The sequence below is a fragment of the Barbus barbus genome (genome assembly GCF_936440315.1).
Source record: "Barbus barbus genome assembly, chromosome: 13".
NCBI lineage: Eukaryota > Metazoa > Chordata > Actinopteri > Cypriniformes > Cyprinidae > Barbus > Barbus barbus.
The window spans coordinates 6596626-6616889 of record NC_136741.1 but is presented as its reverse complement, the minus strand read 5'-3'; the positions used below and the strand labels follow the sequence as shown (position 1 = coordinate 6616889).

At 35.8% G+C, this 20264-nt stretch overlaps 1 pseudogene across 1 annotated transcript in view; it reads right to left on the bottom strand.

The window, feature by feature from the left end:
* The window catches only part of LOC306879215 (voltage-gated inwardly rectifying potassium channel KCNH7-like), a 49622-nt pseudogene that overhangs the window by 6325 nt on the left and 23033 nt on the right, over window positions 1-20264 (bottom strand). The window contains exons 5-11 of the transcript in view: window positions 17088-17108; window positions 16496-16519; window positions 16014-16228; window positions 9333-9758; window positions 6599-6998; window positions 6157-6356; window positions 4826-5078 (exon numbers count right to left, since the gene is read on the bottom strand). The product of the transcript in view is annotated as a voltage-gated inwardly rectifying potassium channel KCNH7-like (transcript). The remainder of the gene's footprint in view (window positions 1-4825; window positions 5079-6156; window positions 6357-6598; window positions 6999-9332; window positions 9759-16013; window positions 16229-16495; window positions 16520-17087; window positions 17109-20264) is intronic.

The window sequence follows — 20264 nt, the reverse complement described above, 5'->3', positions numbered from 1 at the left end:
AAAATTAAAAGGTAATTGTGACTTTTTATCTCACAACATATCTCTCATAACTGTGATTAATATCAATCAGTTTTTTTGAGAATTGTAAATGTAATATGAGATTTTGTGAATTAATATAAACACAAAATGGAATGTACAAAACATTTTAAAGATGAAATGCATTTTATGAATCAGACCCTTTTGGTCATGAGATGTAAACTCAAAATTTAGATAAAAGTCAGAATTACTTGATATAAACTCATCATTCTGAGAAAAAGGTAGAATTATGAGATGTAAAATCACCAATCTAAAAAAGTGAGAATTGCATGATAAAAGCCCACCATTCTGAGAAAAAAGTCTGTATTGTGATATGTAAAATCACCAATCCAAAAAAAAGTCTGAAATGTTAGATGCCAACTCAGAATTCTGAGAAAAAAACATCAGAATTACAATATAAATTAAAAAAAGAAAATGTTGTTGTAATTTTAAGGTATAAACTCTGAAATTGCAAAAGTAAATTCACAATTACTTCCCCCCCCCCCACTGATTGCAAGCTCACAATTTCGGTAAAATATACCTTGATAAACACTGAGGATGTGCTATTTCTGAAAGCCCCTGCAAGCTTCGTGAGGACATGTGCCAAGAGAAAAGTCAAGGCCTGACAGCACTTTTCTGTGGTGATGCATATCAAAGGTCAGACCTGACAAACAAACTACAGCCACCTGGGCAGCGGCCACCTGCCACCGGATCTAAATCCGGCTCAGGGTCGTGGTTAAAGCCATTAGTGCTGTATATTATATATAAATTATTCGAGGTGAGCACGATATTAGAGTAACAGAGTCCGGGCCAGAGCCAAAATTAGTGTACAGTGATGAAGTGTCCATTTGCAACACTTTCATAAGACAATAGATTCTTGCTGAGGTAGTGCTTTTTCAACTGAGACCTAATAATACATATGAAGCAGGAGGTAGCTTCTCTCAGCAATTTTGTACAGCAAGTTTCTGCCGAGTTGCATGAGTGGGTAAGTGTGTGTTTCTTTTTCTTCCCCTGGCCTTATTCTGTTAAAGCCAGCTTGCGTAGGAAGAGAGATGGACAATTTAAATTCGGCTTACCCTGCTCCACCTGCCCATGCATGGATGTGGCTGGAGACTCTCTAAGCTTGTGTGTGCGCGCAAGTTTAATAAATGTGCCTGTAAATAATGAAACTAGCGCTGTCACTCGGGGCTCTCCGTCACACTAAGTGACACTTCGCAAATCTAATGAACAAGGATAAACTTGCACCACACTGCCATCACTCTCATTCCCGCATCTTCTTATTTAATTACAACCCTTCTCTTCCTCGTTCTCTCACTTTCCTTCAGCTTTCCTCTATTTCAGTCTCTCTCCATCTATAAAAAAACCTGATGAGCTCATCACAGGAGAGATATCCTTGAATGAAGGACAGCACTTCTTTCATTAAGTCTCTTATTACCTCTGAGCCTCTGAGACGTTTATATTAAATTTAGATGAGTGTGCAAGTGCCATATTGCAAGACAGCCCATTTTCCACAGCATTCCAGTAATCTGCTATTTGGACATTGATACTGTACTTACATATAAACCACATTTGTCCTTCAGTCCTTTTGTCCCTTCCATCACTTCCCGTTTAGATGGGCAGCCTTTTAGATGTAAAGCCAACAGCATTTCTGTCATGACAACTCTCGGAGGAATTGGCATGGTAATGTACATGACAATGTTAATGTATTTGGTCTTGGCGGAATAGATCTGCTTCGCTGCTGCGGCAGAGCAAGTACAGAGACTTGCTACTGCCAATACATCCACAACATACATGAAATAACCCCCCATAGCATACATGAATCACCTTGTAGCAGATCTAAACAGGTGGCGCTGGGGAAGGTGGAGCATTTCTGTAGCACACTGCGCGAAAACTGCTACAACAAGCACTAGTCATATATTTGAATGTTGAGCAGAAAGCTCATTGGCTACCGATACGGGAGAGAACCAATCAGCTGTGCCATGTGATGATGTCAATAGGTCAGATTGAGTTAGACCTATCGGACTGCGCCATCTAGAGTTTCATGCCAGAACTCTGTATTTGTAAAACGCTTCACAATTTCATACGGCAAAATGTTCAGCTTGAAATAATGTAGATAGGTCTTATTTTTATATTTTTTGGATTAGATTGGATGGTAAAATATGGTAGACGATGATACTTTTCCCTTCTTGTGTGGCCTTGGTTATGAGCGAAAAAAAGTTATTTTGGAAAGGGTAATACATTTTGATGAAAGATTATGATTTTTGTTTTTAAGATTATGATTTAAAAACCTAGTGGTTAAAGATTTGGCTCAGTAAACAAACTCTATATCAAGTATAGATTTTAATCCCAGGAGCTAAATTTACATGCACTCAAATAGTCAATCTATAACCAGATTGATGGATCAAATGGACTGAAAAGCCTTCATGAGCTCTATCTGAATGAAATTTCGTTTGAAAGGGGTAGTTTAGACCTGAATTAACCCTTGTGCGACCTTTTGGACATTTTTGTCCTTTTCAGTTTTTTTATTTTTTATTATTATTTTGCCTGTTATTAGCAGCTGCATAAATTTTGGCACAGGTATGTATTTTTATTGGAATTGTACTATTTCAGCCCCATTTCCCCATAAATCTGTTTTGCACTAGGTACAAAAAATAGTTCCTCTCAGGACCTTTTGGACAACAATGTCCCCATTGAAACCCATTAAAACGGCAATTTTTAATCACAGTACCGTTTAACTGTAAAATTATGCAATTTTTGTAAATAGGCTTTCATTCTGTTGGCAAGACTTCAAAATTTAATTTTTTACTATTTTTTACCAGATGGTGCCCTTTTTCAGGTTTGGTCTATAAAGCAAATACTCACTTTACTCTTGTTTTCTGCTTCTGCATATTATAGAGACAATTGGATAAATAATGCAGCTATAATTGTGTGGGTGTGTTGGTATGGATGTCAGAGAGTGGTTTGCATTGTATGTGTGTCATAAAAAAAAATTGTGTGTATGTGCTTGTAATATTTGAGAGAGAAAAACTCTACTGCAAATCACAAATCCAACCACTGTGTGCACCAGCAGAGTTTTGTTGGCATCTAATGGGGAAAATTTGGTACTGCGCCCAAACAAAATCTTACTGAAAGCTTTTGTTCCAAATTTGAGATATCAACCTCAAATTTGGAACACAACTTGTTTAGATTTATGGATTTGATTTGAACATGTTTCATAAAATATATATTTTATATAAAATATTGGGTCCCACTTTATATTAGGTGGCCTTAACTACTACTTACTTACATTTAAATTAATAATTTGATACAATGTACTTATTGTGCCCATACATGTATTTACATTGTACTTATATTTTTAAAAATACCTATATGTAGTTACATCTGTAATTAATTTCTGTAATTATATTTATAATTACACTGTTGACCCACCCCTTACACCTTAACCCACCCTTAAACCTACCCATACCTCCAAACCTGTCCCTAACCTTACCCATATCCCATCTCAATAGCAGCAAAAGTGTTTTGCAATACAATATGAACAAAATAAGTACATTGTACTTACATCAAAAAGTAAGTACATAGTAGTTAAGGCCACCTAATATAAAGTGTGACCAAATATTGTTCATGAATCATTTTCATATACTTAAACCTGTATAACTTTTTTTGGTTTCACTTACATTTCACTGCTGGTTATACTCTGTATAATTGTGTATGTGACAAATAAAAAATCTTGAAAAACTTTTTAAAGTTTTTTTTACTTCACCAATAATCCACCATGGGTCTTCTTTAAAATGAGACCAAACTTAACAGAGATGCAAACTGGTAAGGGGGAAAAAGGTGAGAGCACTGCGCAGATCGGGGGCATGCTCCACACAGAATTTTAAAGATATTTGCTTTACATGCTCATTTGTAGTTAATTTAAGGTATTTTATTTTAGATTTTTTATTACTTTGTATATTCAAAACTGTAATTTTTCACCAAAATAAAAACAAAAAACATTTTTTTAACATCTTGTTGCAATACTTTTCAAAAAACAAGATTGAATATATTTGGTCAAAATCCCATGTTATAAAAGATGAATTGCTATGCAGGCTATTTAAGACAATATTGGCTGATTAGCCGGCTATGCTGACCTAAAATGCAAAATGTTCGCACTTTCTCTCTGATGAAAGTAGATGACTAATTTTTTAAGACTAGTTTAAACAGTTTATGCAACCGACCCCAGTTCTTTATTTACCCTTGTAAGACCCCACCCCCCACCCCCCTCATAAAAACACTTTCTCATTGGTCTAAGCAAATCTCATAGGTGACCTATTTTGATCTGAAAAAAGTGAGTTTGCATCTATGCTTAAGTCAGTGCTCCCAAGCTTCAAATTTTTATGACCGTTTTTTGATATGGACATTTTTGTCCACTATGGACCTATGTGTAACTTTTTTTTATTGACACACAAGGGGTCAGCATTTAAACATTTGAATTTGCCTGTTTTCATAAATTTAATGTAATGTGTACTGTACATGCATTATACATCATATGAATGTGAGCGTGTTTATTTGCAATTGTTATACAAACTGGTCAGTGGGGGTGACTGAAGAGTGCCAGGAAACAGAAGAATCAATTATGGAAACTGTGAACCGCACTATAACATTTAGGGTTCATAAAAACCTTCAGAATCTGAAATCAAATTGGATTTATTCTGATTGTCGAAAATTAGTGCATATAACCATACCTAGTGAGATTTCATTGCAACAAAGTTTTGGTAGGCTTATTACAGGCTTACACTGAAAGTTTGTTTAATTGTTCATTGCTCACCCAGGATGGCCACCACTATGTCGTCTCGGAGGATCTCGATGGATCCCCTGGCCACAAAGTAGAGGGCCGTGAGAACATCCCCGCAATGCACCAGCGTGTCACCTGGTGGGGCATGAGTGGTCTTAAAGCGCATCGCCAGTGCCCGTAGGCATCCCTTGGTTGCTCCGTGGAAAGCATTGCAGCTTTGGAGCAAACTTTGATTCAGATGAAGACAGATATCAGCCTGCAGGCACTCTGGAAAGCCCTTCAGTACCTGCAGAGAGGGAAAAGAGAAAGAAAAAGAGAGAAAGAGTGTTCCCCATGGAGAAGAGAAGAAGGAGGGCAGAATGATTGCAGGTTTTAAGAGCTTTGCGTTAGAGCTCAGATTATACAATGCTAATATAGCCCTGTCTCCCTCAACTACAAATACATAAAAAATGAAGCACAGTATGAATACGTATGGGATCCTTTGTTTCTGCTGCATTGCATTGTGTTTGCCTTTGATTTGCTTTTGTTTCATATAATGATATACGGCACATCAAGCAGAGGAGAATGCAACTGCCACTTATGTTTCCCCCAATTTTTTTGGTTCACCAAAAAGTCTAAAAAACACCATGTTTCTTGTTTAAAATTGCATTTGGGATGTCTGCCAAGGAAAAAAGACTTGCATGAAAAAACAATGTGCAATAACTATCTATCTGACTAACTAAATCTAATGCCTAATAAAATGGCAAATGTCAATACGACCTAGGTCCATCCAAGTGAAACTGATTTAATTGAAGGAAAATAACTGAAATGGAACCAGGCAAATGTCTGTGTGTAGGATGAGTCACAGTACACATGCCATTAGCTTTGTAAATAGAGTTTTTGATTTAACATCAGTCTTCAAATGGACCAAACTTTAATTGCTTTAATTGGCTATAACATTAGACTATGCTTACCTTATAAAACGGTATGTATTTAACCCAACACTGCTCATGGTTAGACATGCACAGTTTAAAAATCAACTGCATGCTTCAATAAAAAAAAATATATACAGAAATTATGGAAAATACAAAAAAATAAAACAACTGCAGCTTTTTTGGTCAAAAGCAAACATTAATCTATACCTCCTGCTCACCAGGGTGTTGAAGTCAGTCCGGTTGAGTGCGTATAAGAAAGAGACAATGCATATCAGATCACTGCGTAGACACATGAACACGTTTGACATTAATACTCTGTGACTGAGATACATATGTTTGAAACAATAGATAGCTAACACACTGGCACATACTGAACACACTGACTGATAAATGCATTTATTTATTCAATAACAGAAATGCATGTCAAAGGGAAAAAATCCTGACTCTTACCATGTTCATGTCAATGCCATTTGTGTATGTCCATGCGTGTTGGAAGTACTCCTCCAGTCTTTGTCTCAGCGGGTTAGGGATCTGGTGGAAGCGAATGAATTCTTTGACCCGAAGCATCTGCAGATGGTACCGAGCTGTTCCTGAGTACAGTCGCTGAATTATAGCAGACACATTCCCAAAGATACTAGCATACATCAGAGCTAAAACACAAAATGAAGGCAATGGTCAGGATTTAAGTTTTATATATATTTTTTTATTTATTAAAAACAAAAAATATTTAAAAATGTTTAATTATTAGAAGTATTAATTCCTATAAAATATCATCTCATTATGCTCAATATGCTTAATAATATAAGATATAAGATTAAGCGGTCTTAAAAAGCATTCCTGTTTGCTACACTGGTGATTTTGATAAGTTTAATTATACTTTATTTATACCCACAGCCAATGAGCATGACACAGATGGAAAAGATCTTCTCTGAGTTGGTATTTGGCGACACGTTTCCAAAGCCCACGCTGGTCAGACTGCTGAATGTGAAATACAGTGCTGTCACATACTTGTCCTTGATTGAGGGGCCTGAGGAGAGGTCGGTGCCATTATACTGCTTGCCGATAGATATAGCTAGATTGTCCAACCAGCCAATCGTGTGATCCAGATAGTGCTTCTCCACATTGCCGATCGCATACCATATGCAAGCCAACCAATGAGCAATCAGTGCAAAGATACACATGAGGAGCATTAGGACAGCCGCCCCATACTCTGAGTAACGATCCAGCTTCCGTGCCACACGGACCAATCGGAGCAGCCTGGCAGTCTTTAGCAGGCCAATCAGAGTTGTGGTCTAAGAAGGTGAAACGCAAACATACATTCATGTTAACATAACTTTAGATAAAAATGACACAATTGCAGTAAAGCCTAAATAGCCAGTCATACTTAAATCCATATTTAAGCATTAAAGGATTAGTTCACTTCCAGAATAAAGATTTCCTAATAATTTACTCACCCCCATGTCATCCAAGATGTTCATGTCTTTCTTTCTTTAGTCGAAAAGAAATTAAGGTTTTTGAGGAAAACATTCCATTTCTCCATATAATGGACTTCAACGGGGACCAAATTGCAGTTTCAACACAGCTTCAAAGGGCTCAACACGATCCCAGCTGAGGAACAAGGGTCTTATCTAGCGAAACGATAGGTAATTTTCTAAAAAAACAAAAACATTTATATACTTTTTAACCACAATCATTTTGCTAGATAAGACCCTTATTCCTCAGCTGGGATTGTGTAGAGCCCTTTGAAGCTGCTTTGAAACTGCAATTTGGACCTTCAACCCGTTGATCCCTGTTGAAGTCCACTATATGGAGAAAAATCCTGGAATGTTTTACTCAAAACCATTTTGACTGAATAAATTTTGGTTTTAGGTTTTAGGACAACTTCAATTCCACTTCAAATGTTGAGTAGTATACTTCAAACTACATGGAACATCATAGCAAACACCCTGAAAATCTGGCAACCAACACCCTGGGGTACATTTTCAATCAAATGCAAAAATCTGGGGATTAATATAAAATGCAGTTTAAAAGATTAGTTCACATCCAGAATAAAAATTTCCTGATAATTTACTCACCCCCATGTCATCCAAGATGTTCATGTCTTTCTTTTTTTAGTCAAAAAGTTTTGAGTAAAACATTCCAGGATTTTTCTCCATATAGTGGACTTCAACAGGGATAGGGTCTTATCTAGCAAAACGATTGGTCATTTTCTAAAAAGTAAAAATACTTTTTTAGTAGGGCTGTCAACGTTAATGCATTAACGCATGCGATTAATCTAAAAATTTAACACGTTAATATTTTTTTAAGCAAATTAATCGTTTGATAAGGTTTGACCCCAAATTCTTGCCATCATCGCAGGGCAGAAGGTTATTATGTCTCAATGTGCACACTATCCATTCTAAATTCGATGTGATATTAGTCATTTTCAATACTATTTAGGGCAGACAGGGTGGATAGTATGCACATTGGGACACAGGGATTGTGTGATTATGAGGCGCCGGGATAGACAAAAGTGAAGCGAACGCGGAGAGAGAGAGCGAGTGTGTCCGAGAGACAGCTTGGGTAAATGTTTACTGGGATTGAAGCGATGTGGCTTGCTAAATGTTTTATTGCCAGTATAAAGGCTGATAATGGTTAAAAAAAACAAAAGAATAATAAGGATTATGTCTCATACCTGGCGGAGGTGTGAAAGGTTCTGTTTCTAAACTAGTGTCATGCATTTCTTTATTTCAACACATTTACAGGTAAATCCAAGTATTTTAAATTTGTGATTAATCGTCCATGACTGTGATTAACACAATAATTTTTTTTAATCGATTGACAGCACTACTTTTAGCCACAAATGCTCGTCTTGCACTAGCTCTGCGATGTGCGTCCATGACTTTGCTTACGTTGTCACGTTGGAAACATAGGCACTTGTGATGTAGGCAGAAGTAGTACTGAACGCCATCTGATTTTCTCCTCCAACTTCAAAATCGTCCAACATCTTTGTTTTACCTTTTTTTTTGTAAAGGCCTTTGATTTAGTCTTTGCATGTTCACTTTGTAAACACTTGGTTGGTACTTCCGCCTACGTCACTCGTGACCTTTTCAATGTGATTAAGTAATGCACGAAGTCAAGCTAGTGCAAGACGAGCATTTGTGGTTAAAAAGTATACAAATGTTTATTTTTTTTAGAAAATGACCTACAATATCGTTTCGCTAGATAAGACCCTTGTTCCTCTGCTGGGATCGTGTTCTTTGAAGCTGTGTTGAAACTGCAATTTGGTCCCCGTTGAAGTCCATTATATGGAGAAATTGAATGTTTTCCTCAAAAACCTTAATTTCTTTTCGACTAAAGAAAGAAAGACATGAACATCTTGGATGACATGGGGGTGAGTAAATTATCAGGAAATTTTTATTCTGGAAGTGAACTAATCTTTTAAACTGCATTAATTCCCAGATTCTTTCAACAACTTTGATTAACTTTTTTGATCCACTTCAAATGTTGACTACTGTTGTTTTTTGTATTTGTTCAAATTACTAACTCAAAGTATGAGCTACAGTACGAATAGCATGAAAAATCTTTAATTGAAAATTACATAACTAAAACAAATCAAACCACACATATACATACGCACCGCTCACCTCTTCTGATCCTCCCTCAAATATGAGCAGGTCAAATGGTATGGCCGCCACCATGTCTATGAAGAACCATCCCTTGAAGTAATGCACTACTATCTTAGCTGGATGACTAACCACCTCTTCGTTGGCATTAACGTACGTAGTCCGGAAATTTATAAGAATGTCTACAATAAACATGATGTCCACTATGAGGTCCACCACGTTGAGCGGGCTGCAGGAATAACCACACTCTCGTCTCTTCTGCTCCTCTACATCATTGAGCAGGAAGGCCGCGCTGTAGGGTGTGAAAACAGCCGTGTAGATGACTAGCAGCAGAATCAGCCAATCCCAGACTGCCTTGAAGGGGCTGTAGTGTAGGATGGTGAATTTGTTGATGCGTGGCGCCTGAAGCTTATACTCTGGAAGCACGTCAGCGCCTAGCGACAACACCTGAAGCATGGAGACATAGGCACCGATTTATGTTTCTGCCGGTGGGTGCTCAACCTGCAGTTTTTTTATTTTATTTATTTATTTATTTTATATAAAACACATTTTCACCGCTGTTTCCACGACTAAATAATAACTGGGATAAGTTATCATACACATACGCAACAAATTTAATATTTTCAAATATTTCATTCTCATTACTCAGTAATTAATTATAATGCGTTTTAGTTTTTGTTCTAGAGTATACTTCGTTGGATGGTGCGTTTGATAAATTTACTACACAAAATTGCGAAGTGAAATGCACGGACTGCAAATACATTATTTAGTAACCAAATAATACACACATTCTTTCTATGAGGGGTGCGCTTCACTAAATAAAATGATTTAATAAATACCTTGTTTACAATAAGCACTTATTCGCACGTACACAGAAAGGTTTGAGGGCGCACACGTAATATCTGAGGGAGAGCAGAGCCATGATCTCTATATGGGAGAGCAAGCCCACTACAAGCCGAGAGATTCGTGCTGGCGCCCTCTCGTATTACAATAATGCACTCTTCACATTTTCCATTACAATAATGCTAAAAACGGCCTCAAATTAACTATGAAAATGAGAATAAAGTCATACAAGCTGCAATCCATTTCTTATTGGTTAAAATGAACGGAGACTATTTCGTGTTTTTCCGTGGGTGCTCGAGCCCCTGAGCACCCACAGGATCGGTGCCTATGCATGGAGATGCAGTTACTATGACAACAGTGATAGTTTTATATTTTGCAACTATTAACAGATATCACAAGCTGCAAAATCAGAGACGCAGTAACATGTACACATTATTAACTTGCATTCAGTGTAGAATGTGATTCAGATATTCATGATGTTAAAGGGTTAGTTCGCCCAAAACTGAAAATTAGCCAGTGTTTTACTCACCCTCAAAGCATCCTAGGTGTATGTAACTTTCTTCTTTCAGACAAATCCAATTGGAGTAATATTAAAATTGTCCTGGCCCCTCCAAGCATTACAATAAGGGTAAGAGGGTGCTTTTTGTCAATAGTCCACAAGACGTGAAATAAAGCATGCATATCCATAATAATCTGAGATATGCTAGTCTCGCAAGTTTGTTTACAGTAGCAAAGGAAGCAGTGAGTAAATTGTAAATTGTTTTTCAAGTGTTTATTACACTGCTTATTAATATTTAGTAAGGGAGTTGTTAAGTTAAGGTATGGGGTAGGAGTAAATGATCTAAAATATGGTCATGCAGAATAAGACATTAATATGTGCTTTATGAGTACTAATAAACAGCCAATATGCTAATATGCATGCTAATAAGCAACTAGTTAATAGTGAGAATTGGTCTCTGAACTAAAGTGTTATCAAAATATATAGATATGGCATACTTTTACAAGAGCTAAATTTTATGCAAATATTGATGAGTGTGTTTAAAAATAACACGTTAAAATTATTAATGCATTCCAAGGTTTTTAACAAATCAAGTGAGCCAATGATTCAGTGACCCATTTATGAAGACAGTCACTTGCCTTGTTTTTAAATGAATGAGCCATTAGAATGAATCAGTTGAACGAATGACAAAGACTCACTCATTAAGACATGACGTGTGGCTACCGACAGGCAGTTTTAGTTTCATATTGAGAGCACCATTTCATTTTTTAAAATCATGTCATATCTCAATATTCTTTTTTTAAAACAAAAAAAAACTTTAATGCCCATTTATTATCATTATTTATCAAAATATTTATTCTAAAGCTACTTTTTGTCATGTATATTCAATGCTTTTCTCATTTTGCACAATAATGACTTTATATGATCTTTTGGGAGTAACTTTCTTAAAATTGTTTTGTGATTAATTTGTGAATAATTTGATTAATTGATCGACACATGTAATTAATTAGATAAAAAATCTGAACCGCTTGACAGCCCTAAATTTTATATACATCATTTTTAGGGGATACTTCAAGTAAATATTTCAGGTCACAGGGGTTCAGTTGATATAAAAAAATGTTTGGGAATAGCTTATTTAAGCAAAGGACAATGTTACAAATTTTCATATTTGATTACCGACATTGTTGATTTCCATCTTAATTTTGAATTTAGCCGTCAGTCTGAAGGTCTGGCTACGCAAGACTACAAATGAGTCAACAGCTGTTTTGATCTGTATAGCCCTGACAGCATGCGTGTGGGGCACACTAGGATGGTCTCAATGTCACAGAGGCAAATCTCATACAGCCCTCCTCTCCATTCCTCCACTGATACAGATAGGATGAGAGACAATTTCCTCTTGCTTTCAGTGACAGTAATTGCCAAGCCTTCAGCTCGCCTGTGTGTGTATTTGTGTGTCATGGAGGGTGTCTTTCATTTCTTACACATACACACACACACACACACACACACACACACGGGCTGAATAATGTTGCTGCTGGGAGGCCCATGGGCTGCAGCCACTAAGAGGTCATATGTTTTACTTTTCATAGTCAATGTCATTTGATGAAAACCATGAGAAAGACTGCAGAGAGTTAGAATGAGGAAATGTTTCAATTATACAAACTTTTTAAATGTTTCTGAAAAGAGCCTCTTATGCTCTGTATGCTGTATTTATTTGATAACTCTTTTAAGGTATTTTAAAACATTATTTATTCCTGTGATGGCAAGGCTGCATTTTCAGCATCAATACTCCAGTCTTCAGTGTGATATGATCCTTTAGAAATCTAATATGCAGATTTTCTTCTAAATAAACATTTATTTTATTTTTGGCTTTTTATGACTTTATTTCGATAGAACAGTATAGTTATACTCGGGATGACCAAAGTGCAATGATGCTACATGTCAGCGTGCTGCCCACGAGGCTATCGGTGCCAAGAAAGAAACCTTTCTTATTATCATCACACTTGAAAACCGTTGTGCAGTTGAATACAGTTTTCATGATGCTTTGATGAATCGAAAGTTCAAAAGAAGAGCAATTATTTGAAATACAATTTTTTAAAGATTTTTTTTTTGCCTTCAATTAGATAGGGTGTTAGAGATCTGACAAAAAGCTAAGTGGAAGCGAGAGGTTGTTTTTGTAACAATTTTAAAGTCTTTTAAAGTCTGTCTCTGTCTTTTGATAAACTAAATGCATCCTTGCTGAACAAAAGTGCAGTATTGATATCTTTCACAAAAAAAAAATTAGAAAGTGACTTTTTCATCCAGTGCATAAAACTCAAATTGGGTCACAATATCTCAAAATGATACAGCAGGTCACAAATGCTCTGTATTGACTGAGGCCATCATAATTAGTAGAATAATTGGAGCTGGCTATAAAGCATGTCTGCTCCTAATTACCGTATCTGTATTTGTGAGCTTGTCTGCGTGTCACATGACAAGTCACATCCTGCCAAATGACGTCATCTATGCAGTGAATAAATAACTGATTGGGGTTTAATTATTGATCAATAATGCAGTGCAGTAATCAAACTCTTGCTTTTAGTGACCTTTGTTGGCGTACTTCAGATTCAACTTTACAGTGTGTTCACAAGTTATGTTTATCTTTAAACTATAATTGTGGAAAGCTAGGTTATTTTTAATCTAATATGGAAGTGTTAAAAACACATGGTTGCACATGCATATAAGTGACTTCTCTGAGCTCATTAACTTTTCTAAAGTTATTTCAGTTAAATAACTTAAGGATTTCATTATTATTATTAAGAAGAGTTTAAAGAGATATATTATAAAAAGATATATTAAAAAAGGGATCAATCAGAAAGCGTGAAATCACGTTCAGCATAAAGGTTGCGGGTGCGTGGGAGACTGCGTTTCAGGATTAGATGCCAAGACCCAGTTTAATTAGAGTCCAACTCTTCAACCAGCACGACACAAAGAATGGAAAAGAAGAAACAAGCCATCTGTGTGTGTAACTGGCCATCTGGATAGTTACAGGCAATAAGTCTATAATGTGGCAAACAAACAAAAAACAGCACCACTGACAGAAATAGACAGAAGAGGAGGGAGAGAAAAATAAACTGAGCCAATATTTTGCATGTATTTAGTCATTAGTGGTGCATGTGTGAATGTACATGGCTAGTTTTATTACTTCATGTTTCATTATTAGTTCCTACTAATTATTCCAGACATGTGGTTAAAATACATATATGTAGAATATACCTCTTATACGTTTATCGGTCCTGCTCGTTGTGCAGCAAATGTCAAATCTCAAGCAGAAGGACTTGAGTAGTTATGTAGAATCAACAGATTTTATATCTATTTTGTGCTGTTAATGGTGTGTTGTAAATAGTTGTTTCGTTTGAAGTTACCATCATTAGTGCTCTCTTTGGTCAACATGAAACAGCATTTGCAACCTAATTTAATTCTGTAATATGACATATTTCTGAGTGAAACATGACATTTAAAGAAAAAAAATATATATTCTAAGAACTTTCATCCATGAGGAATTGACTAAATAATAAAAAGAGGTGTTATATACCAGATCCAGATAGTAATTCAAAGTCAATACATTTTTTTTTTTTAAAACAAGTTTTGAAAACATTAAAATCTCTTATGCTCACCAAGGCTTCATTTATGTACAGCAAAAACTGTTGTTACAACATAATATTTTACTGGCTATATTTTAGAAATCATTCTAAAATGCTGATTTGGTGCTCAAAAACATTTCTTATTAGTAAAAATGCTGACAACATTATTTTTGTTTAAACTGTTTCATTCATTTCAGGATTATTTGAAATTGAATTTTTTTTTTTAATAATATTGTAAATATATTTCTACTGCCATTTTTGATCAATTCAATGTGTCTTTGCTGAATAATAGAGTATTATGTATTATTATTATTAGTGACCACAATTTTTTTTTATGGTAGTTTACATACAAATGAGGAAAACAACAAAGATGCATCTTAAGCAGGCAATAGCATGAACGCTAAACATATGTGACTCTGGACCACAAAACCAGTCTTAAGTTTGTAGCAATAGCCAAAAATACATTGTATGGGTCAAAATTATCGATTTTTCTTTTATGCCAAAAATCATTATGATATTAAGTAAAGATCATGTTCCATGAAGATATTTTGTAATTTTCTTACCGTAAATATATTAAAACGTAATTTTTGTTTAGTAATATGCTTTGCTAACAACTTTATTTGGACAACTTTAAAGGCGATTTTCTCAATATTTATATTTTTCTGCACCCTCAGATTCCAGATTTTCAAATAGTTGTATCTCAGCCAAATTTTGTCAGATCGTAAAAAACAAAAAGTTTATTTATTTAGCTTTCAGGTGATGTATAAATCTCAATTTCGAAAAATTGACACTTAAGACTGGTTTTGTGGTACATGATCACATATAAAGTCTCAAACATCGAGGGATTTAACAAATGCTGAAAACGCAGAGGATTTGTTTAAAGAGTCGGCAAGATGCTGTTAAGTGCTCACAGAAGAGATATGTTTTTAGCTGTTTCTTGAATATCAGGTTTGTAAAATCATTCCTCCAGAGAGCAACTGTGAATGTGAATGTTTGGAAACATGATTTTGTGCCTCTCTCTCATGGTACATTGACACAACGCTCACGCACTGACCTCAGACTTCTAGAGTTGATGTAAATTGGTTAAGAGGGATTGGAGGTAAGAGGATGCTGAGCATGTGGCTGTTTTCTACTCAAGCACCAATGTCTTGAACTTGATGCGAGCACTGACCAGTAGCCGATGAAGAGAGGTGTAACGTGGGCTATCTAGTCATTAGTGTTGCATGCACACATGTGAACTAATTGATAACTTAAATGACTTGTTTTGCAAGGATTTGAGAAAGACTGCATTACAAATGAACCCTAAAACAATTACTAAATAGTTATTTGGCAAATGGCATAATGCATTATTTTTTGTTTAAAGATTAGGAAGACAAACATTTTATTCACTGGGATAATGTGCACTGATTAATACACACAACAGTATGAACTGAGGTTTAAGAAAGAATTACCTTGAGGCAAATTTATTTACATTTTCAGGTATACTCAGCTGGTTTATAGAAATGTAAAGGAGTTGAATTAATGTGTGTGTTAGTCTTGTCTAACTTTCACTTCTAGCTGAAGGTCTCCTCTCTATACAATTATTAAGACAACCCTTAATATGTCAGACTTTCGCATAAGAGAGACACTATTGTAATATTTCGTAGTAATTAATGGCGTTTTGTGAGACCACTTTTGTTAGTTGCTGCATTTAGGGTAGTAAATGAATTTTTCCATGATGTAATGTCCATCACTCACCTGTGTGACCTTCTCTGTGACGTTGTGTGTTCGATCTTTGACCTTTGCTGCAATGATGGTTTTCTCTGAGGAATGCGGAGATGATGCCCGCTTGTCATTGTTGGTCTCTGAGAAGTTGAGAGTGATGAGAGGGATCTTGTTGATGGTGCTGTACTTAGTGAGGTTTGAATCAGACGTGGAACCCAGAATGCTGGACTTGATCTGATTAAATGGTCCTAAAGCAAATACACACACTAATTATGAGCAAGATACAACTCTCTCTCACTATTAAAAAAAATAGCATTCTAGCAGGAGTCACTTTAATAGTGACATCAACACTGATCATTTTAAGAATCTGCATTTCCAGAACAACAATAAAACCAGTACCACCACCATCAACAACATTTGAGTTAATTGCAAACACAAGATACAAAGACAGTAGACGCACAGACGACAGAGACATGACAACGGTTAAAATCAAAGAAGTGAAGCTCTAGCCATACCCCCAGCCATCCAAGAGCGCGACACTAGCCAATGAGAAGAGAGTGAAAGAGAGGGGGAAGGGGAGCAAAGAATGATTTCACTATTGAAAAGAGGTCAAAAGTCAAGAGAATCTGGTATCATCTCAAGAACTTTACTGTCATAAACAGGTCACTGAACTGCAATGATCCACACAGTCTTGTATATTGAAAAGATTTATGACAAGAATGCTACAATAATCTAAACAATCCATTCTCCTGTGGAATACGTTAGCTTTAACCTGAGGGGTTGAAAACCCATGTAGGTTCAGAAAGAGAGACTTAGAAGAAGAAAAGGGAGAGGAATAAAAGAGACAGAAGAAGATGCAAAAGCTCAAACTTAGTTCTTAAATATCGGCTCAAACAATACAGCGAGTGGCTTCTGTCCCATGCACTTTCACGTCACGTAAGGCATTACGCATGCAAATCTCTCCTCTGTCCCTCTGGCACATTCACACTTATTTTTCAGGATTTTGTGATTGTCAATTTAAGAGTGTTTCGGGAGCATTCAGTGTAAGCCTGAGCATGCTTTACACAGGCAGGCAGGCAAGCATGTGCTGAGTAACAGCTCTGTTACCTTTAATACTACGGCCATTATCTGAGAAAGCAATAGATCACGGATGGACAGAGTGAAAGAAGAGAAAGACAGTGAAAGGCAGTCAAAAGCATCAGTGATAGGTGAGATCTATTAAACTGTGTGAGAGTAAATAAAAAAATCCCCATCAGATTAGCAGAACCTAAAAGTTTCTCAGAAGAAAAGACAATAAAGCATTTAGGTGGGTATAGGAAGTATAGGCATAAATAATGATTTTGGGTGGATTTATATTAGGTCATATTTTATATTAGATATACTGTAGAGCATAAACATTTTACTTGTGCTTAATAATGCTGTAAATTGTGAGATGTTTTGTTAGATATCTTCTTCCAAGTATAATAAATCACATGGTCAATAAACAACCTTGAGATGCTGAACACATTAAACCAAAATGTTGTGAAAGTTTCCTTGAACTCTACGTTACATTTGATATGATATGCAAATATGTGCATATTTAACAAGCTGACCTTTTGCATATTAAAAGTCACAATAAAAAATACATTTCTTACCATACAATTTACTTCATGTTCAAGCTATATACTGTATTTTATTGTTTATCATAATGGAAATATATAATATATGCTACAAATATGTATCTTTGCCTGTCTAAACTAACCAGTCACATCACGTTCATGTGGATTTCATTGCACTGTTATTTAACATGGCCAATAAAAATAAAAAAATTAATGTGACATTGGCCAAACCTATAGTCATTCGCCCTTGTAAAGACATCTCTCTATATTAACATTTTTAATTATGTTATAGCAATCTCTGGAGAATGTGACTGGAGTGCAAACGTGGTCAGTCCATTAACAACTATGTCCAAGTGCCAAACAACTATAAAACCAACTGCAGTTGAATTTAATGCTTAGCAATTTCAGGTAACACTTTTCAGGATACAGGTTGCAGTTTAGCTTCTGCTGTGTCCTAGAGCCTTACAAAGTCACGACATTGAGAATATTACTCATTTTAATGAGAAAATCTGCCCTGTCTCCTGATTTCATCAATCAGTTTCAAGGGCTAAGAAAAACGATTACTTTTTACTTTTTAAATATTTAAGCACAGTTAAATATAGAAACCTTATATTCACTCATATTTTGGCTAGATACCTTGACTTAACTATGTAAAAGTTTTGACCTTGCACCCATACTTTAGTATTATTTAGCCTACCCTATCCATATGTAGTGCCTCATTCAATATTCTAAAATTTCTAAATTAATAGATTTTATTAACCATATTATAATGACATAAGTAAAGCAGTACATTTTAACAAATTAAGTCACTTTGAAGGAATAGTTTACACAAAAGTGAAAATCTGGTAAAAAAAATGTATTTGATCCTCAGGCCATCCAATATGTAGATGAGTTTGTTTCTTCTTTGGAACAGATTGGAGAAATGTAGCATTACATCGCTTGCTCAAAAATGTATCTTCTGCAGTGAATGACTCAAAAAGCTCAAGAAGTTTGTAATAAAAAAATCTATCTGTAAGATCATGCCTCCGCGCCAGAAACATCAGATCCAGAGCAAGACGCCAGATCCTGTCAGAAAATATCCATTTTGTCTGGTAACAGAACAACTAGTCAGCAAAGTTGTTTAATAGCTAAAACAGCTAGTCTTGTCTGGTACCACAAACCAGTGTTTTGCAAAGACTGGAACCCAAACTGTATTAACGGTCTATCGATCAGCTAAGAAGTTGACAGAGTAAAGACAGTGAAGAACAGATGCAGGAGATGAAGTCATGATGATAAAAAAAAAATATTTTATTGAATAGTCTTGTTTCAATGCTCTGACATCGTCTGACCAGCACAAATCCAACAAGTGTTATTATACCACAAGCAATAGTAATGGAAAATTTTCAAAACCTTGAAATGAGACACTCTCTTATCTCTAACTCATGAAGACAAATAGCCCTTTAAATCACCCATCCTAAGACTAAACAACACTGGAAAAATAAAGATACTAATAATGTCCACTAGTCCACAAAGTCCACTAAAGGAGGTAGAGCTTTTTCACATTTGGCTCCTAAACTTTGGAATAGCCTTCCTGATAACGTTCGGGGTTCAGACACACTCTCTCTGTTTAAATCTAGATTAAAGACACATCTCTTTAGCCAAGCATTCACATAATGCATTTTATAATCTTGTACTGTAGTATATCTGATCAAATGTACATTATTATTATTCTTTAGCTTGGGTTGAACAAATCATTTTTGCTTAGATGGAACAGCAGCTACGCTAATTATGTCTCTATTTGTCTCTGTTTCTGCCACGGGATTAACATCCCGTGGTAATTAGGAATGACAGAAGCTTCAGTCTGGATCCAACCCCTAAATGATCTGAGATGACCGAACACCTGAGAAAAGATAATGCCAACCCCTCAGAGGACCTAAGAGGATGCCAACGCTCAGACAACATACAGAATTACCAAATGACCACTGGAACTAGTTGAGACCTTACAATCTGACTTTGCTGCAGTTAAATTGAACTGCTGGTTTGTTGGCCAGAGGATTTTGATTTTGATATTGTGCAGTTGCTTTGACACAATTTACATTGTTAAAAGCGCTATATAAATAAAGGTGACTTGACTTGACTTAATGTAAATGACCAAAAGATAGTAACACACAACACAAATGTATGGTTGCTCTCTTGAAGCAACGCACACAGTTTGCATTTGAGGGTGCTTAGATCCTTCATATCATTAAGATGTCTTTAATTTTAAACATTTGCTTCCAGCTACAGTACAGTATAGTACAAGCCCTATATCCATAATATTGATTTCTCCAAAAAAAAAGTCGTTTTGTCTGAATCAAGAGAGAAATATGCATAGATCATGCACCATTTACAAGTGAAAAAACAGTTCTAAACAAATATATGGGTGGATTTTGATGTGAGAAGACAGCAGGGGATGAACTTTTTCTCTGGAGGAAACATTATTATGGATTATGGCCAGAAGGGATGGTTTAAGTTAAAATTATGGATTCATTTATTGATTGGATTTATTTATTTACTTGTGGATTACTGTCTGTGATGTTTTTTTTTAATCAGCTGTTTGGACTCTGATGGCACCCATTCTCTGCAGAGGATCCATCGGTGAACAAGTTATGTAATGCTAAATTTCCCCAATTCTGTTCAGGTGAATAAAACAAACTCCTCTACATCT